This window comes from Meriones unguiculatus, chromosome 17, assembly GCF_030254825.1.
Source record: "Meriones unguiculatus strain TT.TT164.6M chromosome 17, Bangor_MerUng_6.1, whole genome shotgun sequence".
Taxonomy (NCBI): Eukaryota; Metazoa; Chordata; class Mammalia; order Rodentia; family Muridae; genus Meriones; species Meriones unguiculatus.
The window spans coordinates 13,409,614-13,437,000 of NC_083364.1; the positions used below are offsets into that span (position 1 = coordinate 13,409,614).

At 43.8% G+C, this 27,387-nt stretch overlaps 1 long non-coding RNA gene across 1 annotated transcript in view; it reads right to left on the reverse strand.

The window, feature by feature from the left end:
• Positions 1 to 9,465: 9,465 nt before the first annotated feature.
• LOC132648628 (uncharacterized) overlaps positions 9,466 to 27,387 on the reverse strand; it is a 356,879-nt gene continuing 338,957 nt past the window's right edge. The window contains exon 3 of the long non-coding RNA XR_009587069.1: positions 9,466 to 9,512. This is a non-coding gene — a long non-coding RNA (uncharacterized LOC132648628). The remainder of the gene's footprint in view (positions 9,513 to 27,387) is intronic.

The following is a 27,387-nucleotide window of genomic DNA, read 5'->3' on the forward strand; positions in this document are numbered from 1 at the left end:
GACATGACCAGATGTCAGCCCTAGTAAATAGTACTCTATCAGTTAGTTCTTTATTTTAATGTGTCATATGCACTTGTGTGCATGGAAGACAGAAGAACATGTCAGGACCTACTGAGCAATACTTACAGATGGCTGAGTGTGTGCCATGCATGCTGGGCACTGAACTCAGGCTATATGCAAGAATAGTGAGCACTTTCAAACACTGAGCCAGCACTCCAGCACCTAAAGTGGGTTAAAGTCAGTGAGCACAGTCAGTAAATGCTGGCTTCTTGATCTCGGTAGAACTGAACCTGAGTCACCTGTCTATCTATCCATCCATCCACCAATCTATCTATCCACCTATTTGATGTGTTTGTGTGTGCATGCTGGTGGGGTGGTCACATGACAGCACATGAGACTCACTTCTCTCCTACCGTGTGGTTTCTGGGGGACTGAACTTAGCTCATCAGCCTTGGCAGTAAGCACCCTTTAACCACTTAAGTATCTTGCCAGGTCAGCCTCAGTAAAATATCGCCATTTCTTTGATCTTGTATACAGCAGTAGCCAAAAAGGAGAACATTTGGTCCCTTCTGTGAAACTGAGTTGATGGAGCCACCTTATCAAGTGCTGTACATATTCACACTTAAGAACACACACTTACAGTTAGGTATGATTAACCTTTATTATTTATAAAAAATGAGCTTTCTAAAATATTAGTAAATTTCCACTTTAGTTCTGTTTTGAAGTGTTGGTACCAATGAAGTAACATTTTTCTTCTTTGAAACTTTTCTGGTAAAGTTACAGTCTTCTCCTTTTCTAAAATGGCAGGAAGCTCCTTCCAGTCCTTGATGAAGATAAAGGGGGCACCCATGGCCTTGAGTAACTGCAGAGGAGTGCTGTGGTGACTGGACATGTTTCCACAGTGGCCAGCTGTCATCACATCTTCTACCACAGGAATGGAGCCAAACGAGCAGGCCTCATATATTCTGTAACACTCTGTGTTCACTCCTACAGGACACAAAGTGAGGTCACTCTGAAGCAAAGCATCTTGGTAATTCTTAAGACTTTCATTTGTCTCCTGAGGCTGCCACCTAGGAAATTAAACAAACAACAAAGAAATCCCTGTAAGGTTTTACTTTCCTATGGCATCTTTTTTGAAGCAAATCTTTTAATGTCAGTTATCAAAAATGTGAACACATCATAGAGATGATAAATATGAGAGGCATTGAAAATGTTGGACCAAACACATTTCTTAAAACTTCTTGAAGGCTTGGGGGTGTGGGTATAGCCCAGCTGCTAGAACTCAGACCTAGTATTGTTCATCATCTATCCATAAACTGGGTATATAATTCCCTAATTCTACAAGTTGGGAGGCATAGGAAGAATCAGGAGTTTAACATCATCCTGGGCTAAATACCGAGTTTGAGGCCAGCCTGTGCTACATGAGACTGCCTAAAACAAGTTTTTTGTTTTGAACATTTGAAAATAATCTGAACATTTTATTGCTGTATATTTAAAAATGCCCGGTGATCAATCTTCGAATGGGTGTATTCATTCAATCTTATTTCCCTAGTGCTGTGTCCTCTTATCTTACTCTGATGCAGCTGTGCTGTATCCAGTGGTGGGCATTAGGTCTTTGAGTTAATTCAGGACATATTCTAAAAAGTCTAAAGCCCTGTGAGGAAAAGCACAGAGGGGTTTCTGGAGTGACAGGGCTGCATTTTCCTATGGGTGATTACTGAATGTTTCACTGTCAAGGGCTCAGAATCAAGAGCTGTATGTGAACAGGCAGGCTAGTGCAGACGTGGGGAAGAGTAGAGAATAAACAAAGATGAAGGTCATGCTTGTGCTTGGTATGCCCAAGAACTGGTAGGGAGGCCAGCAAGGTGGAAGTAGAGGAACTGAGGTGAGCAGTCAAAAACTATAACGTCTGCTCACAGAAGACTGACCTGTAGTGTTCTGATGAGGGAACGACATAAGCAATAAACATTTTAACAATCAATCTGGCTGTGGTCTTGAGAATGGAATGAGAATGGAATGAGAATGGCAGCTGGGCTCCAGCACCAAAGGACTTGTTTTTCTGTGTACTGCACATGAGGTTAGACTGTGATTTTTTTTTGAAGCAAGGAAGTGGGGGAGGGGCTAGGACTCACCGCTGAGCCCTCGGGGTCTGAAACACAGTTCTGGGCTGCCCTGATGGCATGTGGATCTGACAAAGGAGCCGGTGTACAGAGAAGCTCCAGAATGCCTAGCGCAAGGGAGGCCTCCTGTGCCGGGCAGAGCACTGGGAGCCTTTTAAGCAGAGAAGTACCCTGATGAGATTGGTGTCCTGTAATGATAACTGGCAGAGAAAGGATGGGTCAGCCTGGGGAGAGCAAGAGCTGACACAGGCAGCCTGAGGGGGTCACAATCAAAGTTACATGTAAGTGGGATCCATTTAAATGGAACTGGAATTCTTCATTTCATATTTTTCTAAGGTAATGCGAATACCCCATTTTTTAAAAAGATTTATTTATTTATCTATTATGCAGTAATCAGCCTGCATGTGTGTCAGCGGGCCAGAAGAGGGCACCAGATCTCATGATAGATGGTTGTGAGCCACCATGTGATTGCTGGGAATTGAACTCAGGACCTTTAGAAAAGCAGCCAGTGCTCTTGAACTCTGAGCCATCTCTCTAGCCTGGACCTGGGATTCCTATCACCCATGGTGCTGTTGGTGTTTATTCCGTATTTGTACCTGAGAAAAGCAATGTGAGAGAAGAGACTGAACTACTAGAGAGGAATTGTTGCCTGAGCCCAGAACGGAGTTGGAGGTACAGAGGGCTCAGGGGTGAATCCTAGCTCTGCTGCTAAATAGTATATTAAAAAAAAATCACTACCTACCTAGGCCTCAGTTTCCTCATCTTTAAAATGTGTTAGTTCTTAGATCCCTGGAATGGAATAACCTCTTATTGAGATGATTATTTAGAATTGCTTAACAGAAGGGCCTCTGGCTTAGGCCTTGTCTTAGTCACTCTTCTGTTGCTGTAAAGAGACACCATGACCAAGGCAGCTTACAAAAGAAAGCCTTTCCCCGGGGGCTTGCTCACAGGTTCGGAGGGTGAGTCCATGACCACCACAGTGTCACACAGGGTGGCAGGCAGTTATGGGGGTGGAGCGGCAGTGAGGGCTTCCATACTGAGACAGCAACGGAGAGACAAACAAACAGAAAGAGGCCTAACACTCAAACAGCAGAGCCTATGGGGACAAACCCAAACCACCTTGGGCCTATAGTTGAAGCATCTAGAGGCTAAGAAAGGAGGGGTGCTTTCTCCCGTGGGTTGAGAACAGCATAGGTGCCACAGGAAGCATCAGCCTCCTGAGGCTGCCACCTAGGAAATTAAACGAACAACAAAGAAATCCCTGTAAGGTTTTACTTTCCTATGGCATCTTTTTTGAAGCAAATCTTTTAATGTCAGTTATCAAAAATGTGAACACATCATAGAGATGATAAATATGAGAGGCATTGAAAATGTTGGACCAAACACATTTCTTAAAACTTCTTTAAGGTTTGGGGGTGTGAGTATAGCCCAGCTGCTAGAACTCAGACCTAGTATTGATCATCATCTATCCATAAACTGGGTATATAATTCCCTAATTCTACAAGTTGGGAGGCATAGGAAGAATCAGGAGTTTAACATCATCCTGGGCTAAATACCGAGTTTGAGGCCAGCCTGTGCTACATGAGACTGCCTAAAACAAGTTTCTTGTTTTGAACATTTGAAAATAATCTGAACATTTTATTGCTGTATATTTAAAAATATCCGGTGATCAATCTTCGAATGGGTGTATTCATTCACTCCGTAATTCCCGAGTGTTGAGTTCTCTCGTCTTACTCTGATGCAGCTGTGCTGTATCCAGTGGTGGGCATTAGGTCTTTGAGTTAAGTCAGGACATTTTCTAGAAAGTCTGAAGCCCTGTGAGGAAAAGCACAGAGGGGCTTCTAGAGTTACAGGGCTGCATTTTCGTATGGGTGATTACTGAATGTTTCACTGCCAAGGGCTCAAAATCAAGAGCTGTATGTGAACAGGCAGGCTAGTGCAGACGTGGCTGTGGTCTTGAGAATGGAATGAATATATAGGCCACATACATGCAGAAGCTGATCCTGGCATTCTTTAAGTCTAAACTTATGCACAGCTACGTGAGTATGGATATGGAGTGGGCAGAAAGGGAGACTAGACAGGTAGGGTTCGCTAGATGGGGGAATTAGAAAGGGGAACATATGCTTCTGTCTTCTATTAGGTGAATAGGTGATGTTATACAATGTCAAAAAAGTATAAATATTTCTACAAATGCAGGCTCTTTGCAATAAATAGATTTTTCTGAAGGTTGGGTGTACTTACAAAGTTTTTGAAATTTCAAGGCTGGTCCCAGCCTAAACCTGTTCGTCTGGAATGTTGTCCATGTAGAGGTGGGAATACCTGTCCCTGGAATTTCTCTAGTGACATCTATACAGCTAAAGCAGTCTGAATTTACAAATGGTGGTAACCAGTGACATAATAATGAATGTTGGATTTAATTCTATCAGTGAAATGATTCATTTCCTCAACAAATATCTGAGTACCTACTGTGTATAAGCATTATTTTAAAATTTCCTTTTTTTTAATGTGTATATTAGTATATTTGTGTGCCTGCTTGTCTCCATGTGTAGCCAAGCACCCACAGAGTTCAGAACAGGGATTCAGAGCCTTGGATGGCTATGAGACACAGCATGTGGGTGCTTAGAACTGAATCTGAGTTTCCTATATGAACAGTAATTGTTCTTAACTGCTGAGCCACCTCTATAGCCCATTTCTACAGAACTATTTTAAATCAGGGAAGAAAACCCCTGACCTCATAAAGTTTATATACTACTGAGAGCCTATCTCTTACTATTAAAAATCTATCCACAGAAAGTTTAAAAAAATGTTTTCCATTTTTTTTAAACTGGAGGATGATTATATATTGAGGACCCTAAACTATCATTTAATTAACCTCTGCTTTTACAGTTGAGATTAACATCAAGTCAGCCAATCACAAACCCAAGGGAAGTCTATACAGTATATAAAAATATTGCCACAACAGTATTTGTTTTCACTAGAATTATGGCTCTGTCTTTGTTCATTCTCTGCTAAACATCTCTTCAGGACACTACTAAGCTTAAAATTTTATCCTATATCCATTTTTAGAACAAACAAGTACTCTTCAGTTCTCCTGAGAAGATGGTAAAATACAACAAAGCAGTTACTATTGCCACTGATGCTCTAGGCCACTCTTTTTGATGGTAGGAAAGATAGGCCTGCCTCATCACCAGTGAGCTTACTGCCATTTAAAACACCATCTTCCCTGTTCTGTTCAGAACACCCGAGGGATGCCTTTCTTATCTTGTACTTATGTGGCTACACCTAAAGTCCACTGGAAAACATGTGTGCCATTAATCCAAGGGCTGTCGTATGTTATGAAAAGCAGGTCTACAAAGCCTCCATTTCCTTTGAGGAACTGCATTATCCAGTCATTGTCACAGTATTCATTTCCAAGCAAGACAACAGACAGATGCTGCAGTTTCTGGGTTTGCATTAAATTCTGTGCATACAGTAATCACTGGGTGGCATGGGAGATCTTTGCTTTTTCTCTTCCGTTTAACACAAGGACCACATTGTCCACGTCTATGGAGAAGTACCCTGGAACCACACCCGGGCCAGTGATGAAGCAGTCGAAAACAACACACCACAAGCAAGAGATAAACAAAACTGAACAAAAGGAAATTTCAATCATTTTATATAAAAATCTAGAATAAGATTTAATTAATATTCTCGTTGGAAGTGCAATTTGTATAATGCAAGTTCTTCTGAGCAAGTGGGACAGAATAATAGAAAGCTTTGGATGTAGAAATTCAGCTAGTATATGAGAGTGGACTCTCATTTCTTCACTGAAGGCAAGGGAGTAAGATACAATGTAAAGGAAAACATCAAGCTTCAGGAGATTCTGAACATAATTAAAAGGATTTGTGTGCATGCATGTGTCCATGCATGCATGTGTGTCACGGTGTGCTTGTGACAGCCAGAGGACAACTTGGTGGAGTTGGTTCTCTCCTTCCACCATGCAGACCTTGGGGTTGAATTCAGGTTGTCTGAGTTAAGGGCAACCACTTTTACCCGGCAACTCATCTTATCAGCCCTTAAAGGATAATTTTATGTAAATATGAAAGTACATAAAAATAAGTATTGAAAAATACTTATATATCTTCCATCAGTAGAAATATAAAAATGTGAGTGAGATTATACATTAAATTCCTAATAGCAGTTCTTTAGTGAAGAATAAAAAGAGTAGGAAACAAAGAAAAGGCTTTTATTGGAAATAATTCTGTTAGGAGGAAAGTTAAACATAAAGAATTCCTGACAGCTGAGATATATTAAGTCTGAGTGGTTTGCAAGTGGGAGAATGTTGTATTTTCTTCTTTGCAATATATTTTTAAGAGTCTTCATAAAAGGAATAGACATGCTCCATAACTCACACTGTCATCTGCTGCCTCAAGCAATCACTGCCGCCGAAGTGTTCTGAACTTTGGGAGTCAAAGTGCAAGGGAATGAGCAGTTGGGAAGTGAAAACAGTGAGTGTGGACAACTGTTCTGAAATTCCAGATGAGGATCAAAGGAGAATAGTGAGGGAGGAAAATGAAGGAGAGAGAGGTAGCACCTGACAGAACATGGTCTGAGAAGAGAAGGATGGAATGCACAGAACATCCTGGAGTAGGGAGATCACCTCCCAGAGACCTCAGGGTGAGGGAAGGCTTGAGAGAGAAGGGTTAAAGATGCCTGAGCATCTACTTAAGGGAGAGATTTATGGATGCCCTCACTCTCAGTGTGCTAGGAATAAGAATGTGCGCCCCACTCCCTGTCCATGTGGCGCTGGGAACCAAGGCCAGATGTGTGCATGTTCAGTGAGAGTTCTACCAACTGAGCTGTATTTCCAACCCCTAGCTACTACACTTAAAACACGAAAATTTCCTACTATACACTAACATTATAAAAATAAGGCTTCTGTATGAGTAGTATAATGTACAGAATGAGTGCTAGGTTCTAACTATCTAAAGTTATTACTGAAAATACATTAACTGAAAATAATCATGTACAGAATTCTAATTTGCTCTTGTGGGTTACTTAGCATATGTGTAAGAATCAGAACTTACAATGTTCAATATATTTTTCTACTGTTTGCCTCAACTGAAAATGTCTTCAGAGTAAGCACTTCCACATATAGAGCCCAGAGGAAACATTTCAGTCTGAAATAACTGTGCAAACAGTATAGTTTTGGAATTCACACAAGTTAGCACCAGTGTAACTTGACTGAGACTACAACTTGCGATTCCATAAGACTTCATTTATTTTGGATAAATTATCTACTACTTTTCATTGTTTAATAAGGTATTTTAAAAATCTGTCACAGAACTTGACTACAAAGTTCTCTAAGAGGAAAGAACACAGTTTCTTCCATGATGACATAAAAATCTTGCATACAAACCTCAGAAAGGCAAACTGGGCTTAGCCTTTCTTGGTGGTAGTTAATGATGTTTTGCTTTAATCCCTTTTCTATCACTGTGGTAATACCAAGGAATCATAAGCTTAAGGATGACGCGCATGACTGTGACTTCAGTGAAGAAATGAGAGTCTCACATATTCCATTCTATATACTAGTTGAATTCCAGAAACGTCTCTACAAAGTTAGTCCACTGACATGTTCACTGCTCAACTACAAACACAGAAAGCAATTTATGCATGCAATAGGCATTCACTTTTTTTTTGGACTGGCCATTGCACCCAAGGTGTTGCACATTCTATGACATGCTTCCTGCCACTAAGATCCACTTACTCTTTCAAGCAGTGAAATCTAACTAGTGTGAAGCTTAGGAGTATATACACAACCTACAATGAGATTAGAACAATGAGGCTAAATACCTGTTTACACTGCATGTATGATTCCTTTGAGAGAGTCAAGCAATGATAGGCTCGGGAGCTACCTGAGTTGGCAAAGTGCTTGTGCCGTGAGCATGAGGACCTAAGGACAATTCTTGAACTAAGATAACAGGCTGATGTCGTGATAGAGAGGCAGATCCCTGGTGCTCACTGTACAGACAGCCTAGCCTAATCACTAAGCTTCCACGAGAAACCGGTTCTCAAAACCAGCTGGTAGCTGCAGGCTGCTGAGGTGTGTATGTCGGCACACATGTTAACATAAGGTTGAAGCAAGAAGTGGTGGGTTGTACAGAGAAGGAACTGGAGGGGAGGGAATGCAGGTTGGACTGGATCATGTATTCATGATCTAACATGTATTCATGACCTCATGTACTAACATTGTATAAAATATTTAATTGAAGACAAACAGGGACAAGCCTGGTTCGGTGATGTACACCTGTAATCCCAGCACTGAGGAGGCAGAGGCAGGCAGATCGTTGTGAGTTTGAGGCCAGCCTGGTCTTACAAAGCGAGTCCAGGGCAGCCAAGGCTACACAGAAAAACACTGTCTTGAAACAACAATAACAAAAGAAGTAAAACAACTAATGTAAAAACAACTAATATTTATTTCCATTAAAAGCCAACTGGAAACAGTAACTTCATGATAAAACTATGTTTTTTTTAAATTAAAATCATCTTAATTCTATTTGAAAATTAACAATTATACAGTGATAAGTAAGTTAAATAAAAGTAAAATCCTTGAAAGTGTTGGCAATGCACTGGTTTTTTAGAATCTAAAACTCAAAACAGAAACATTTTGAATTTTGGAAAAAAAGGGAGCCTACATAATCACGTAAATCATAGTAGATATGACATGAAATGTTTTAATAAGTAACAGTTCGACTATGAGTATTTCCAGGTTAACCTAGCTACGAACAAAAAGAAAATCATGAAAGTAATGTTTATTTTCGTCCTCTAAGGCATAGAACATTATGTTCATTTACCAGTCAAATGTATGAAATGTGGAACATGAAGTTTTCCGTATCATCAGCTAAAACCAAAACAGACATAAGACTACCCAGAATTAATTTACAGACTTTTAATTTCTTTCTTCTCTGCACTGGGGACTGAACCCGGGGCCTGGCACATGCCAGGCAACTGATCTGCCACTGAGGCAGGTCTCCAGCTTTCACTCCAAAATTACCTTGAAATGTCTAATTTAATAAGAAAACGTTTACTAAAGTGTAAGCAGGACCTATTTATTTATTTATTCATTCCCAGGATTGATTTCTGTTTTCTTCCCAAGCCGAAGCATAAAGATATAAAATAGGTTTATAAAAGTATAAATATACTGTGCATACTATATGATAAAATATAGAGCATACTTATGAGAGTATATTCCCTCCAGTAGGTCCATGAGGCGTCACGCGGCAGGCAAGGTCAGTGTTGTCTAACAGCACCTGTACTGTGTTCTTCCTACAATCAACTGTCCTTCCCTCCATTGCGCAGTCATGTCCGGGGGATCAAGAGTGCCTTCGAAAACATGTTCCCACAGATACAAACCTGGTAGTCAAAGAACAAAACCAGACACATCTGCTGTCTTAGCCGTTTTAGAATGTCAGGAAAATGTATGTTTTATTCTTTTCTCTTTTGACTCTGAGCTGAGACGTTTCTCTCCATGGTCGGTTGCAGGCAGTGACCGAGACAATCCTCGATCATGTGTGGCAGCATAATGTATGCGGGGTAGACTTCAGTGGCTGTAGTTGTAAAAATTACAGGACATTTTACTTATACTGAGGAACCCCAAATGTCACTGAACCCTGGCTACCCATCATATTCTGAAGCAAAATGTATATTATAAACTAAAATACCATCATTATTAGAATTAAGTTAATATCGTGACTGGAGAGACTAAGTGTCTTGTGCTGAAGCCACAAGTACACCAAAGCATTCAGTGTGTCAAGAGGATAGATATCACCTCCCCATTTGCTCAGATGTCCTTGAAGGCATGATCCCCTCTGCAAGCTGACAGACACTTCATCCTGTCTCCTAAGGGCAACCAGGATGCTTTGTTTTGTTACATGAGGTAACATTAATATGCAGGCCTACAACCTCTGAGAACCCCTTGTCAGTTATTTTGAAAGATATTCTTTGGTCCATTTCCATTATGCCATGCTCTTAAAGCCACACTAACAACCAGTATGAAAATGTGGGCCATTGTATAAAACATCCAAATGTGTCAGGCTAAATAATGCCCCGCTTCTCCAGGTCATACCCTAATCTCTAGATCCTGTGACTATTGTCTTACACAGCAGAGTGTCTCAATGTGACCTAGGTGCTGAGATGCAGAGCCTTCCAGAGACACAGACACTCCCGCCTTGAGGAAGGTGGAAGCTGTAACTTTCTCAATGGCTCCATTGGCAGTTCACTACAGCAGCCTCAGCAAACTGTGCTAGGTGGGTAGAACACCTGGAAGGGAGGTGCCACTGTAAAAAACAGTTACATGTGGAAGGGGCTTGGAAACTGGGAAATGGGGGTGGTTGGAAGAACTCTGAAGAGTAACTAATTTTTATTTTTATTTTTATAAGCAAAGTCTACTTTAGATTGCCTGAAACAGACTGCAGAATAATTCAGATGCTCACAGTTCAATTAGTGAGCAAGACTCAGAAGAGAGCAAGGAACACAGTAGAGAAAACCTACATTGCCTTAAGAACAGACTCCCTGAAACTGACTTCGTTAAGGGAAATACACAATCTAGCATAATCCATACCAGGACAGGACACAGTTTACACTGTTCAAGCTTTTCCTCTTACACTGACTTACCAATGGCTGCTTTGCCCCACATTTGTACCATGTGTTCATGTTTCTCTTTTGTGGGCTTGTTTAATATTTGCAGATGATCTTCTGGGCTCCTCCAAGGGTCTTGGGTCACTTCTCCAGCCCCACCCCCTGCAGCACACACAGCTTGTCTTCTAAGCTCCAGAAGGCACCATTCCATTGCTGTTGCTCTTCTTGGTGGTCTTCTTATGTTACTGCAACTGGGATGGATTTCCCCAATAGCCTCTCAAAGGCTCTCTGCATGGTCCCTTTAATCCTGGGTCTTCAACTGCTGCTGAGGCTGCACCTTCAGCAGTGGCCTCTCCTGGCTTCTCACAGAGCCAAGTCTCAGCTGATCTCCACACTCCTTCATGCCTTCAAAACCAGTACCACCTGGGTGACTCATACACTACCAAGTTCTGTTGCCAACAGCCTTGGCCACCTCTGGAACACAGCGCCTGTGTGTTGACCCCGAGAAAACACTTTCCAGAAGGCTTTGAATTAATGATGCTGGGCTCCTAAGCACTGCTAGTTACTCAGCTGAGGCTGACCAGCACTGATTGTCTCAGTCACACAAAGCTTCCTCTTCAACGGTGCTGGTCTTTTGTTAATCACAGCTGATTCTTCAGCTCCAGCTGTACAGACACCACAGATTCCTCACACAAATGGCCCAGCAGAGTCTTTGCTTTCCTCTGAAACTTGACAAGCCACACCTCTGTTGTCAGCACCGCTCTCAACATCCTTATCTTCCAAGCTCCACCAGCTGCCCACTAAGCTGTCAACACTCAATGGTTTTTTCATCCAAATTTTAAGTCCTTCTGCAATCCTCCCAAAACATCACGGTCAGCTCAGTCTCACTGCAACACCCCACAATCCTGGTATCAACTTGTCTTAGTTAGGGCTGCTATTACTACAATGAAACACTGTGACCAACAAGAAAGTCAGGGAGGAAAAGGTTTATTTGACTTACATATCACTGAAGGAAAACAGGACGGGAACTCAAGCAGGGCGGGGACCTGGAGGCAGGAGCTGATGCAGAGGCCATGGAGGGGTGTTGCTTACTGGCTTGCTCCTCATGGCTTGCTCAGCCTGCTTTCTTAGAGAACTAGGACCACCAGCCCAGGGATGGCACCATTCAGGATGGGCTGGGCCCTTCCTCATCAATCACTAATTAAGAATATGACCTACAGCTGTATTTTATGGATCAATTGAGGCTCCCTCCTTTGAGATGACTCTAGCTCATGTTAACAAAAGACTAGCCAGGACAGATACCAAGGGACTTTGGGGATCTTCCTGCCTCTGCCTTTCCATCCCTGGGATTACTGTGTCCTGGGACAGAACTGGGACCTTTGGACCTTGTTCTTCTTTGCAAGCACTTTACTGATCGAGCCTTCTCTCCAGCCTGGATCTTCTAATGTCTTTCATTAAACTCTTTATTTATATGCATATTGGATCTTTTTGTTTCATTTTTTATTTTTTTTCATGTGAACTTAGTTATTTTCTATTGTGATTTCTGAGAAACCTGGGAAGTTTTAGTAGCACAAAAACTTTTATAAATGTTGATAAGAGTAGAAAGGATCTTTAGTCTAAATTTTAAATCATACATTAAAAAATGTTTTCACTTATCCTCTTTATAAAACTACTGGTATTTTGACCCAGAGAACATCTAAAATTCATGATACCATACATTCTATTTTTCAGTACCCGTGGAGTTATTAATCCCCTGTTATTAGTACCTGAGTAATGTTAATTAGTTATTAACATTTTTTCCATCCCCACAGAAGAATCTTATGTAATTGTCCTGTTGTTTGGTCTGATCTGTGGCCATCTAAAATTGCTTTGGTTAAGTTTTGTTTTGTTTTTTGGTCTCATGGCCAGTGTCCAGTAAAACTGACTTACACCTCTCTTTAGAAAACTGTTGGAATCTGGAGAATGTTCTTAAACACATGTGCAGGCAGCAAGTAGTTATTTAGCATCCTACGTCCTCATCACTTGTTTTAGCAATGTGGCAGAGCAAACAGAACCTTGGTTTTGTCAAAATGCAGTGTGTGGCCACCTCTGTCCTGTAGATGACCCCTGTGTGTACCTGACCGCTACCACGAGCAGGTGCTGGTTAATATTGAGTGGCATAGGTCATCCTACAAACAGGCACCATGCCTGGAAGATGGTAACATAGTCAACCTGGAGAAACATTATTACAAATCATAAATCTTGCGGGTTTTGGCAAAAGAACTCAATCATTGTAATACATTTCTTAGATGCTGTAGCTTCTTAACATAGCAACAAAAGAAGTCAATAGTACAAAATGAGTAAACTGTAATTGATACAAAAGAAGTCAGTAGAAATAAACTGTCCAAAATTTGCAAAATTTGGCAGCTGAACAGTTCTGCCAAAATAACTTTCTTCTAAAAGGCAGACGGGAAACTGCACTTACCTATAGTTAACAGCAGACGGCACTGCAGGCAGACTTTTAAAATATATGACCATGGTATTAGAGATTTCTGATCTAATCTAACAAATTCTTTAAAAAATAGATTATAGAAGTTGGGTGCTTATGGATCAATGAATTTGTGATGTTTGTTCTGAGTTAAAAAAACAGAATGTTACAAAGAGAATTCTGGGTTTGTTATTAAAGAGATCTGTGTTCTTAAATGTGCCTAATCTTTTATGAGCAAGCTGTTTCTAGGTCACTCCAATTGAGGGAACAAATGGAATAAAAACGATAAAAAGAAAGATTTCTCTGTTTTGGCCCCATCAGCTGTGTACTGAGGCTTGTCCCCTCCCCACTCTTCCTGCTCTCTGATGTTCCAGTGACCTCCTCCTTCATCATGGTTGGCTGTGCTAATGTCTTCCACACGCCACACCTGGCTAAACCCAGACAAATAGCACTGTTCCTCGCTCTGAGAGACGTGTACACTGCCACAGTGATGTGGATGCCAAAGGGCACTTGGCACTGTCAGTTCTTCTGATAAGGCATGCATGCGGCCCTAAGGCGACTTGATATGCTGGCGTGGGTTGGTGATGGTGGGGGCTCCCACTTTCTAAGGAGAAGGGGAGGGGGCAAGGGAAAGAGTGAGGGGGTGGGATCAGTAGGAGAGGAGGAAGCTGGCTACAATTGGCAGGAAAGTGAATAAATAAAAAGAAACAGCGTTTTTTTTCTTTTTTCTTTTAAACATCAACTCATTTTCATTACAAACAAAACTCTTTAATCTTGTTTTGATGAAGCCTCAAAATGTGCCTGGCCTTGCCTCCATTCTAGAAGAAAGACATTTTGGAATCAAACTTGCAAAGGTAGGGGCCTGTGTGATCTCTTGCCGGTCCGTGGCTTGAGCTCGCTTAGGCAGGTCAAGATGAGAATTAGCACTAGCAGAACATTTCCATGAAAATTTCTGCTCCTTTCATAACAAAGAGGGCTGTGCTACCCTGCACTCAGTCTTAACTGCAGCTGGGCTGTGCATGTCTGGAGAAGCCCAACCTTGAACTCTAGAAGATATATTTATCTGTGTGCTGTGTTCTCACACAATAGGAGTAGGACAGTTGGGATCTCTGGGCACTAATTCACTTTCACACCACACTGCACCAGGACTCACCTTCTTCTGTCAGCTGTTTATTTATTTTTGACACGCTGCTTTAAAAGACAATGGTTTGAAAACTCCCAGGGTGGTGATGCGGCTTGATTTCCATGTCAGTATTCTGGGGCTTCTGACTAAACTTCCCTGTTATTAACCAACATCTAGACTTACGGGTTAGTTCTATAATTTCATAGTGGGCAGGAGAAGTTTCACTTCTGATCCCTACCAAAATGTCGCCAATGTTTGGCGCTCCTAGCTCACACAGTTTGTCTTGTTTGCCCAGGTCTTCTACTAGTGTGACAACATTTCCGGTTCCTTGAACTGTACCTCATGTGACACAATGTCAAATCATTCCCCTAATACTTTCAGAGAGAGCCACTGTGGAAAATAGCATGTCATTTTCCTACAGCCTGGCAATGTAGAGTTGCCAAAGAAAATAAAGTTTCCATCTTAGTATAGTTCCAAAAATGGAAATTAACATAAGTCCAATAGAAGTATGCACAGAATCTTTATGATATAATACAACAAGAACACAATGAAAAGGAAAGCCCCAAATTGCTGAGGACAGGTAGCATATGTATTCATCAGAGAACATGTACTTGAGGTAATACTTATTCCCTAAATTATTGATGGACTTCAGTAAATCCAAATAGATAATGAAACTTGATGCTTTAGAAACACGGACAAGTAAAAGCACATGAGGGAAGCACAAGAATGACAACAGTCTGGAAAAGTGAAAGAAATATGGAGGAGGCACAGTACTCCAGACAGATTAAAGCCACAGCGACCAAGGCACTGTGTTGTCAGTGAGCCCAAGCATTCAACAGAACATCTTAATGTCGATGTGCTTGTGAACAGTTAGCTGGTTTTTGACACTGGTATAAAAACAATGAAGAAAAGGTGATTTTTTTTTCAAGAAATGGTGTTTGAATAATTACATATCCATGATCAAAATAGTTATAATTTTCACAGCCTATGAAAAGTTACCTTGAAGAGGACTGTAGATTAAACATAAAATTATTATAAAGTGTTTAAAAGAAATCATAGAAAATGATCTCCATTCCCTTGAGGATTGATGATAAGTTTCCATAGATGACTCCAAATCAAAATCTCTGAAAAAAATATCAACAGCAGAAGATTGAAAGAAAATGTTAGCGAGTCATATACACGAACAATGCAAAATGTAGTCTCAGTACAAGAAAACCAATGCCAGGTGGAAAAAATGGGCAAAATACTGGAAGATATTTGTGTCATTTTTTTCTTTGATGTGAAAAACAAACAAACAAACAAACAAAGCAGCAGACAAAAGCAAGCTAAGAGCAGGGAGGTGTCTGTTGGGTCCTGGTCTGCAGGTCCTGGCGAGCGGGAGCCCCAGCCCGCGAGGCCGGCCATGCCAACTCGGGCAAGCGATGGGTGGGGGGTCCGGGGTGGGGGCGGCTCCCGGCCGCTTCCTCTATGGCCGCGGAACGGACGCGGGGACCGCGCCAGCGCCACGCACCATTGTTGAGACCCTCACGGGGGTCGCGCCCCGCCGGCCGCCGCCGCCTCCTCCCTTCCTGTCTGAGCCCCGGGGCTGGGACGCCGCCGCCGCTGCCGACGCCCGGCAAGCCGAAGGGATGGCCGTCCCCGCGCGAGTCCGATCGGCGGGGCTCGAAGGGCGGCGGCGGCGACGCTCCTCGGACGCGCCCGGTTCAGCGCCAGCGGGAAACGCATCTCCGGAGCCAGCGCCGCGAGGGTCCTCTGCTGCCTTGGTCGCCCAGCACCTGGGCTCTTTCTCCGCCGCCCACCGCCCGCTGCTGCCCCCTGGCGGCCGCAGCCACACGCGCACCCGGAGCCGCGCCCCAGCTCTGCGGCCGCCCAGCCCTCAGCGCGCGCTCAGCCCTGTGCTCGGGGCACCGGGAGGAAGGCCACAGCTGCCCCGGCCCCCGGAACTTCGGCGAGGCGGGGCCCTGTCGCCAGATGGGACCGTGCTCCGGGCAAACCCTTTCCCCGCCCTCGCCCCTGTCCCGGCTCCGAGCTGGTCTTGGAAGATGGAGGCCCCTTGTGGCCAACCCGAGTGGGGCCCCCGCACCAGCGGTGACCGCCCTGGGCGGAGCCCGCTGAGCCTTGCTCCTTCACTGGGTGGTCTGCGCCTGGAGACTCCTGTAAACCTCGGGACAGACTGTCTTGCCTCCTTCTGTGTGGGCCCTCGATAGTTTTTTCCAGGGGAGGAAGTCCAGAGTCGGGTGTCCCCCTTAAAGAATCCAAGATGCTAGACCCCAGGAGGCAACTGAACATTGGGCTGTGAAGGACCTGCCTGTCAAAAAGCACAAGAGGGCGAAGCTGTCCCGTGAGGCAGGGAGGAAAACTGCCTGAGCGCGCGCCATCGCCCTCTCGATCCCAGATGTAGCTCAGGTACTAGGATGACAGGGAAAGAGCGGTACACTTGGCATTGGTCACACTTAAGTGTCGCTGGCTTTCATCCGGCTGTGTTTACCCTTTAGGACCTTTTCTGGCTCCTCTCAACCAGTTTAGCAAATGCTGAGTGATAGATAGCAAAGGCGTGTCTCATGCCAAAATGTTTTCACTGCAAGATCTAAGGGTCGGAGAGACTTTTAGACTGCTCCTTAGTCGGTGAACAAACATAAGCCAAGAACGGGGAGTCGGCGTTAGGCAACTGTCCTGAAGTATCTTAACCGTGTATTGCATGAATAAAGAGTTGCAGGCTGTGGGAATAATAGTGTCATCCAAGTTCAGGACTTGGGGAGATGGACAGGAGGAAAAGCAGACTGTGCATGAGGCAGGTTGGGGAAAAAGGTGTTATAGAAAAACAGCTCTTCAACAATTGATTGTTAGTTTGCAGTGGTGGGGAATTAACCAAGGCCTCATACATGCAAGACTATCCCTGAGCCGTCACCACCCCTCCTCCACCTCTCTACCCCACCTCCCACCCATCACTCTGCAGCCGCCTGTTCCTGCATTTAAAGGTTGAATAGTAAGTACTTGGCCATCTATGAGAGAGGAAAATGCATTCCAGAGAAAAGACAAATTTTACCCTCGGTCACTGCAAATAACTTTTCCAGAGATCCACTCAAAGTTTAGGTATGATAGAAGAAAAAAATATTTCACATTTTTTAAACATATGCAGGTGCACTGAGCTGGCATTTTTTTAACTTGCTATTTGCCTCAATTTAAGTTTTAGCGATGTACTGTTCTATATTAGAATAGGATGTAAGAGTAAGGCTCTTTTATTTTGAAGATCAGGTCTCATGTAGACCAGGCTGGCCTTGAACTTGTTTATTGAGACAAGATCTCATGGAGCCCAAGATGGCCCCAAATTTGCAAAGTAGGAAAGAATGACCTTGAACTCCTGATGCCTCTGTTTTTACCCACTAAATGGTGAGATTATAGGCAGATGCCTCCACAACTGGTTTTCTGTAGTCCTGGGGAACAAACCCAGGCTTTAGGGCATTCTAGCTAAGCCCTCTGGCAGCTGAGCTCCAGCCCAAAGGACTTGTTTTTCTGTATACTGCACATGAGGTTAGACTGTGAGTTTTTTGATGCTAGGACATGGGGGGCTAGGACTCACCGCTGATCCCTCGGGGTCTGAAACTCAGTTCTGGGCTGCCCTGATGGCATGTGGATCTGACTAAGGAGCCCGTGGACAGAGGAGCTCCAGAATACCCAGTGCAGAAGCCAGGAAGGAAGGTCAGAGCCACCCAGGGGAGCCCTCCTGTGCCGTGCAGAGCACCGGGAGCCTTTTAAGCAGAGAAGTGCCATGAAGAGATTGGTCTCCTGTAATGATAACTGGCAGAGAAAGGAAGGGTCAGCCTGGAGAGAGCAAGAGCTGACACAGGCAGCCTGAGGGGGTCACAATCAAAGTCACATTTAAGTGGGACTCATTTAAATGGAACTGGAATTCTTCCTTTCATATTTTTTAAGGTAATGTGAATACCCCATTTTTAAAAAAGATTTATTTATTTATCAATTATGCAGTATTCTGCCTGCATGTGTGCCAGCGACCCAGAAGAGGTCAACAGATCTCATGATAGATGGTTGTGAGCCACCATGTGATTGCTGGGAATTGAACTCAGTAACTTTAGAAAAGCAGCCAGTGCTCTTAAACTCTGAGCCATCTCTCTTGCCTGGACCTGGGATTCCTATCACCCATGGTGCTGTTAAGGTTTACTCCATATTTGTACCTGAGAAAAGCAATGTGAGAGAAGAGACTGAACTACTAGAGAGGAATTGTTGCCAGAGCCCAGAAGGTACAGAGGGCTCAGGGGTGAATCCTAGCTCTGCTGCTAAATAGGATATTAAAATAAAATCACTACCTGCCTATGCCTCAGTTTCCTCATCTTTAAAATGTGTTAGTTCCTAGATCCCTGGAATGGAATAAACTCTTATTGAGATGATTATTTAAAATTGCTTAACAGAAGGGCCTCTGGCTTAGGCCTTGTCTTAGTCACTCTTCTGTTGCTGTAAAGAGACACCATGACCAAGGCAGCTTACAAAAGAAAGCCTTTCCCCGGGGGCTTGCTCACAGGTTTGGAGGGTGAGTCCATGGCCACCAGGGTGTCACACAGGGTGGCAGGCAGGCATGGGGGTGGAGCGGCAGTGAGGGCTTCCATACTGAGACAGCAACTGAGAGACAAACCGAAAGAGGCCTAAACACTCAAACAGCAGAGCCTATGGGGACAAATTCAAACCACCTCGGGCCTATAGTTGAAGCATCTAGAGGCTAAGAAAGGAGGAGTGCTTCCTCCCGGGAAAGGAAGGAAGAGACCAGCTTAGGTACCACAGGAAGCATCGGCCTACAGCCTCAGCCACAGCAGCCAAGCAGTTTCTACACACCAACTGCATTTGATCATCGCTATACTCTGTGCCTCTTACTGTTCCTGTTGAGAGAGATGCTGTGTGGCTCAGCTGCCCTCAAACTCATGGTGCCTCCTCTCCTCGACCACCACACTCAGCTTCAACAGACTTTAACAGGAAACAGTTTAAAAATGAGAGACAATTCCTTACCATGCTTGATTTCACCAGGGTCTCTGTAATGCAAACTTACCTGGAAGTTGTGATAAGGTATCCCGTGAGAAACAGCGCAAGAGATAACAGGTTTTATTCTGCATTCCATTCCATCCTGGGGAAGGGATTTCAGGGGGGAACCTGGTGTATTTTGTTCGATCTTGAGAGAATTAAATGCTCAAAGTCAGTTTTGCTTAGCTTTTTATTCAATCCAGGAGCACAGCCTATGGAATAGAGCCCCACACTAGGTTAAGGTGGGTTTTCCCATGTAGGTACTCCCTTACAGGCATGCCTACAGGTTTGTCTCCGGATACCTCTGGACACCCACAAGTTGACAACATTAACTACTACTGTTTTCACTCAGCAATCAATATGACATGTTGAGTGTTCATGGCTTAACGTTTCCAAGTTTGGGGATCACTCGCTAAAAGTGAGCATTTTGCACACATTCTCACAAGAACACCACAAGATGACACCAATATTGACCTAATATTCCTAAATGGAATCTGAAGGCTAAAGATTCTGTAAATCAGACATAACGAGGATGTAATCCCAGCACACATCTTCCTGCACCCGGATTGAATCTTCTTTCCCACTGTCTGCTGTTTCCTGTGGACCTGTAACTCCTTGCCACTGGGAAGCAATTTCATGAGCACTTCTGATCATGGCTTTATACCAATGGATCTTGTTCCTCACCTGGCCTTCAGTGCCATCATCTTTCTCAGACTTAAGAACCAAACCGACTCCCAAATTTGAAAATGGTGGACAGCTAAAGTCTGGGCCACCTGAAGTGTGGTTCCCCCATCAGTCCTGTGTGACTTGGCTCCACCTTGTGGTGGCTGTTTTCTTAGCCCTCTGCTCCTCTCTACAGCCTCCTCATTTACATCTTTTCACTCTTCAGAGGTATGTGATGAGAACCTTGCATGCTGGTGAGATTCTAGCCCTCTCTGGATAGTCCAAGTTTCCAGAAGCAGAGCTTCCTGTCCCATGTGACCCTTTACCCCTGGTGGAGGTAGGGGTATTCACCAGGGCCTGTGGCCAAACAGTGTCACTTACAGAAGCATTCCTTGCTTCAGTGCTGAGTAATTGAATGGTGTCAGTGTGTGTGTGTGTGTGTGTGTCTGTGTATGCACTTGCATGTGTATGTATGCATCTATATATGTGAAGGAAATAGGCTGACATCACGTGATCCTCAGCCCCTTTCCACCTCAGCTCTTGATTCAGGGTCTCCCTCCTAACCTGGGGTGCACCCATTTGGCTAGGTTGATTAGGCAGTGGGACCCAGGCGTTCTCCTCTCGCCTTCCTAGCTGGGAGCCTACAGACTCACCCCATCACACTGAGGACTTTTTACATTTGCTGGAGATCCAAACTCATGCTTTCACGGTGGGTGCTTGACCAACTGACCCATCTTCCCAGACTCTGAAACAAATTTTATAATAGCAAATGGAAATGCACCATTGGCGCCAAGTTCACATACTTTTTAGCTATAATTGTGGCTTTAATGAATTTCCTGTCTGATGGGCTATCCTGGCACCCCCTTAAATGAAAGGGTACATTCTTTTGCCCCCAAGGGGACTGATTACAAATGAAGCAGGGGAAGCCAGCATGCTCCCTTGTGTTTAAGGATCAGACCAGAGCATTGCAGCACACATCAGACTCTCAACACACGTCCAGCACTGTCTAGACTCCCAGTGACCCCTGACCTCACAAAGTGCTTGCACTTACACGTTCAGTGATAGTGTTTGGGATCCAGTCCTGGGACATTTCATAACCAACATCAGAGCACTTTAGAGTCTGTCTGAAACTCAGACACACCACTTCACACTTAAGACGACACTTCTCAGGACCAATGCGCATATGGGGCACAGGGAGATCTCCTCCTTCTTCGGAGGGAAGCCTGAGATGCTGAAGTTCCAGTAAGCTCTGAGGAGGTGTGCTACGAAGGCCATTCTGAGGAGCAAAGACACCATAAATTCCAAATATTGACTGGGAAAAGAATTCTCCAGGTGAGTCTACTCATGTGAAGCTCAGAACCAAAGCACATCAAGAGAGTAACCTTATAAAAGTTTTACTGCCTGAGTGCCAGTGACGGTGCTGCCAAGGCATTTTTCATGGAACGCATCTCTAAAAACTAATTGTTTCTTCAGTACACTTTTCCTCTTCACCTGCTCACCTGTAAGAGCATCGGGCTTGTACTCAGGTCCATCTGTTTCCATGCTGCATGAGGAGTCACAGTTCATTATCAATGGATCGGCCTTCTTTCTACTCATCTCAGTAATTCTGAACACCTACCCCAACCAGCCTCTCATTAGGATAACTGTTTTCTGCTCTTAGGATCCTACTAAGGTTTCCCATGTGTCTGATGCACAGTGTAGTCAGAATATGAATATTCCAGGAGCCTATACCGATGAAAATATTAAATCCCATCCCTTATTTTAACAAGATGGTATTGGCACTCCAAGGAACACAGCAAGAATTTGGCCATACAAGAACTGTCAGATGCAACTCAACAGTTAGGGTGAAAGGTGGGATAGTAAGTATTCAGAGCAAAGAGTGACAAAAAGATCTCTTAGCAGCTACAGATCTCTGCCCATATTCTAGAAGGCAAAGGTCAGGCTCTCTTTTCCTTACACTTCGGTAGAAGGTTTTTCTAGCCTCTTCCCTAGAGACACAGGCTGTGGCATTAGTCCTGACTTGTTGATAGATATGTGCCCAGGGAGAACAGTCTAGGGTTGGTGAATGGCACATAACCTCCCCCTGAACCCCAGAAAAAGAAGCCCCATACTAACTGGGGCACTGTGTACCCTCACTTGTACAGGCTTATTTGTACTCTTCCGTCACTGACTTTCCAGACCGTTTGATTTTTATACTCATGAGGAGACAACATGGAATTGAACCCATCCCTGTGCAATGGGAATACGTCCCCGGGAGTGCAAGGGCTGCTAATCCAGTCTCATCCAATTTTGTGGCACTACAACTACAAAGGCAGAGGTAACCTTGCTCTTTATCATTCTTTTAACATGGAAAGCCAAACCTCGGGAGACGAGCCTTGCTCTAGGGCTGCTAGTGCTTGTGTGATCACCACCTTGTCACGTTTTTGTTGGGTTTTGAGTTTGCAGAACAACCAGAGTAAAAACCACTAACCCACAACATAATGCTGCACCAAACATTCCAACCACCACCCGTTCTTTAAAATAAGAAAAGGCGGAAGAAACCCAGGATGATGAGCCATCTGTGAGCAATAAATTCACTCGAGTAGAATTAGTGGTCACCACCGCTGCCCTTAGTTCTTCAAGTAGTTGCAGGTGTATTTGTTGAAAGATCATCTTCAGCTGTAACGAGCTTTCGCGTGAGGCACTCCGGTACCCAGAATGGATTGTTTTCTTGCTGTGGGAAAACACAGACAGCTCCCCTGGATCTTACTAAGATAGGATCAGGGCCTTTCCATTGACCAGTCAAGACATACTTCCATTTGACCATTTCCTTAGGCCTATCAGGCTCTAAGCAGTGGTGATCAGCCACCGAGTGGCCCTGACTGTCCAAATTTAAAAAAATTGAGAGTAAAGTGTGCCAAGGAAACAGTCACTCGTGGCACTGAGGGCAGAGCCTCCTCGACTCCCCCTTTTTGTTTTAAGTAGGATTTTAGAGTGCGATGAGCATGTTCAATAATACCCTGTCCCTGAGGGTTATATGGGAGACCCGTTAGGTGGGTCACTCCCATTTGATGACAAAACTGTCCAAATTTCTGAGAAGTATAGGCCGGCCCATTGTCAGTTTTTAGAATTTCGGCTTTCCCCAGGCACTCCATGCCTCCAGGCAATGTTGAATAACATGGGCTGCCTTTTCTCTAGTCAGGGGAGAAGCAAACATAACTCCAGAGCAAGTATCAACGGAAACATGCAAATATTGAAGTTTACCAAAAGATGAAATGTGGGTAACATCCATCTGCCACACTTGTAGCAGACGGATTCCTCTGGGATTAATCCCAACATGAGGCATAGGTAAGAACTGACAACAGTTTTGACACTGGGTAACAATATCTCTAGCTTCTTTTCTAGTTATGTCAAATCGATGACGCAATGTCTCAGCTGTAACATGAAATTTTTTATGAAACTCCTTAGCCAATTCTAAATTTGAAAGGAGGGCAAATGCAATCATCTTTGTGGCTCGATCTGCCAGGTCATTTCCATAGGACATGGGCCCCGGTAGACCGGAATGAGCCCTAATATGTGTAATAAAAACAGGGGATCTTCTGGTAATTAAGGCAAACTGAATCCTTTGAAAAATTTTTGCAAGCTTGCTAGATGCTTTAATCAATCCAGCAGCCTCTAAGATTTTGGTTGCATTTACCACATAACTAGAATCAGAAACAATATTTAAAGGACCTGGAAATTTTTCCAAAACATTTAGCACTACTAAACATTCCACAATTTGAGGCAAGGTCTCATGATATTGCTTAGAAACAACTTTATTATTAACCACATAAGCTCCCACTCCTGTTTTTGACCCATCTGTATAAACCACCAGTCCATCCCGAAGTGGTTCCTGGGACGTTACATGAGGGAAGACTACCTCTTGAGTTAAAGCAAATTGCAAAACGGGGTGTCGAGGATAATGATTATCAATCAAACCACTAAAGGAGGTAACTAGCACTGCCCAAGTATCAGAGGTAGCAGTCAATACCTGAACTTGGTGAGCTGTATAAGGCACTATTAAGAACTTTGGCTCCAACAGAACAAGAAAATTTGAACACAGGGAACTTACCAGAGACTCAATACTCCAACCAAGGACTATTCATGGAGATAACCCAGAACCCCTGCACAGATGTAGTCCAGGGCAGTTCAGAGTCCAATTGGGTTACATAGTAATGGGAAGAGGGACTGCCTCTGACATAATCTGATTGGCCTGCTCTTTGATCACCTCCCTCTGGGGGGGAGCAGCCTTACCAGGCCATAGTAGAGGACAATGCAGCCACTTTTGATGTGAACTGACAGACTAAGATCAGAAAGGAGAGGAGAACCTCCCCTATTAGTGGACTTGGGGAGTGGCATGCAAGCAGAGGGAGGAGGGAGGGTGGGATTGGGAGGGGAGGAGGGAGGGGCTTCTGGGGGGATGCAGAATGAATGAAGTGTAATTGATGAAAAATTTAAAAAAAAAGATCTTTGGCTCCTTCCCAAAGTATGTAATGGCTGCTTTTAACCCACGAAGTGCAAGTTGAGCAACTGCATCTGGATACCATTCAATAATTTTTGCAGGAGAAGCATTGGGATGAACCCACAATAAGGGTCCATCTTGCCATAATACAGCAGTTGGTAAATGTTTACTTTTAATGACACACAGGTCAAAGGTCTTAGTTTCATCTACACGTTTTAATTGGGCATCTTGTAAAGCGTTTTCTACCACTTGTAGGGCACGGCTTGCAGCCGGTGTTAAGGCTCTGGGTGAAGAAATATGAGCATCCCCTTCCAAAATATCAAATAGGGGTTTTAATTCAGCAGAAGGAATCTTTAAAAACGACCTAAGCCAATTTATATCACCTAATAATTTTTGAAAATTATTTAAGGTATGCAAATGATCCCTGCGAATTTCTATTTTCTGAGGAACTATTACTTCCGGATAAATAACAGTCCCTAGAAAGGAACCTACTTCTGAAATTTGGACCTTTTCAGTGGCAATATGCAATCCCCATTGTTGCAGGGTTTTTTGCAACAAAGGATACGCGCATCTTGCAAGATGGCTAACTCCTCATGGCACAAGAGAATATCATCCATATAATGAATCAGCAACAAGGAAGGAAATTGCTGTCTAACTGGTTCAAGAGCCATCTGCACATACAATTGACACATGGTGGGGCTATTAGCCATGCTTTGAGGTAAAACCATCCATTGATGTCTTTTGTCTGGCTCATAGTGATTAACAGCAGGTAGGGTAAAGGCAAATCTCTGTCTGTCTCGTGGGCACAATGGAATGGAGAAAAAACAATCCTTGATGTCTATTATTATAATTCTCCATTGCTTAGGCAGGGCTGAAAGCAGAGGCAAGCCTCATTGCACTGTTCCAAATAATCGCATCTGTGCATTAATAGCCCTCAAATCATGGAGAAGCCTCCATTTTCCTGATTTCTTTTTTATAACAAAAATGGGTGTATTCCAGGGGGAAATAGTACAGGTTCCAAATGACCAAGCTGTACCTGTTCTTTAACCAGCCTTGTAGCGGCTTCCCACTTTTCAGAGGAAAGGGGCCATTGAGGAACCCATACGGCTTCCTCTGTGAGCCAAGATATGGGCATGGAACCCTCAATGGCAGCTAATGAAAACCCAGGCCTTGTTTCCCTGTATTACTTTCCTGTGAAATCGGGTGTAATCTCCCTTGTTCCTGTTTACCAAGGCCTTTTCCTTCCTTATAACCCATCCTTTTAATTATATCAACCACTTGTTGAGAGTACTCATTGGTCAATGCTAATCCTAAATCCTGCAAAATATCTCTTTTCCAGAGATTGACAGGGAGAGGAAGAACATATGGTATGAAACTTCCTGTTTGACCTTCCGGTGCTTGCCACATCAAAGAGCGTGAACTAACTGCAGGGCTGGCCTTATATCCCAACCCTTGTAAGGAGTGGGATGATTGTGTAACAGGCCACGCCTTAGGCCACCAGGTGGAAGAGATAATGCTTTTATCAGCCCCTGTGTCCAAAATACCAGTAAAACTTTTTCCTTCTATTTGTATTTGTAGGGTAGGTCTAGTCTTAAGATCAACTACCAAATGAGCAAAATCTGTTCCTGTGGAACCAAGTCCTTTTGTGCCCCTTGGTGTTCCGGTAGATGGAAAACAGTCATGAAGGCTTGGGAGAAGGACTAATTGAGCAATCCCATCTCCAGGAGAAATAGAAAATACGCCTTGGGGGCAGGAACAAAGCACCTGGAGCTGTCCCGTAAAATCCTGATCTAAAATTCCAGGATGGACCATAAGTCCTTTTAAAGTGAGAGAGGAGCGACCCAAAATAAGACCGACACTTCCTTCAGGCAGGGGGCCTTCAAACTCCACTGGGACAGGTCGCACCCCCATGTGTGGCATTAATAAGAATTGGGAGGTGGAATGGAGGTCCAGCCCTGCTGATCCTCTTGTTGCTCTACAGCTGGATAAACCCTCCTGTTTTCTGCCTGTGTCCGATTTTTTGGGGGGCCCTGAGACCCGTTTTTTTTTTTTAATATTCTTATTCCTCTCATTAGGGGGGGTTTCATGCTGGATAAGTTTTCCCTGAATATCTCTAACTGAATGGCATTCATTAGCCCAGTGATTGCCTTTTCCACACTTAGGGCAAAGACCAGGAACTTTCTTTTGCACAGACACATGACAGTCTCTTTTTAAATGACCCATTTTGCCACAATTAAAACAAGCTTTATTGTTTCCAAAACTTGGGCGGTTATTGGTTTGTAATATGGCTGCCGCCAGGCTGGCGTTGGTAAGCGGGCCTCCGAGTCCTTGGCAAACTTTTATCCAATCTGTTAGTCCTTTGCTCTTTCTGGGGGTAATGACTGCCTTGCATTCTGGTGAAGCATTCTCATACACCAGTTGCTCGATCATTGGTCGGACCCTTTCTGGGTCTCCAAATATTCTGCCTGCTGCGTCTGTCATTCTGGCCACAAATTCTGAGAATGACTCCTGAGGACCCTGGATAATTTTTGTTAAATGGCCCTCGGTCCCACCCTTCTTTGAAAGGGCCTTCCATGCTTTAATTGCAGCAGCAGATATTTGGCCGTACACTCCCCAATCATAATCTGTCTGTTGCTGAACATGTGGACCTTGTCCTGTTAGTAGCTCAAATGTCCAGCATCGTTGACTGTCTTCTGCATTGGCATTAGCCCTAGCTTGGGATTGACAGGCATCATGCCATAAGGCTTTCCATTCCAAATACACTCCCATATTAGGGAGGGCAGCTTTCACTACAGTCTGTCAGTCATTTGGGGTCATTGCTGTAGAGCCTAGCCTCTCAAGCTGTGTAATTGTGAAATTAGCATCCACCCCGTACTTATTAACTGACTCT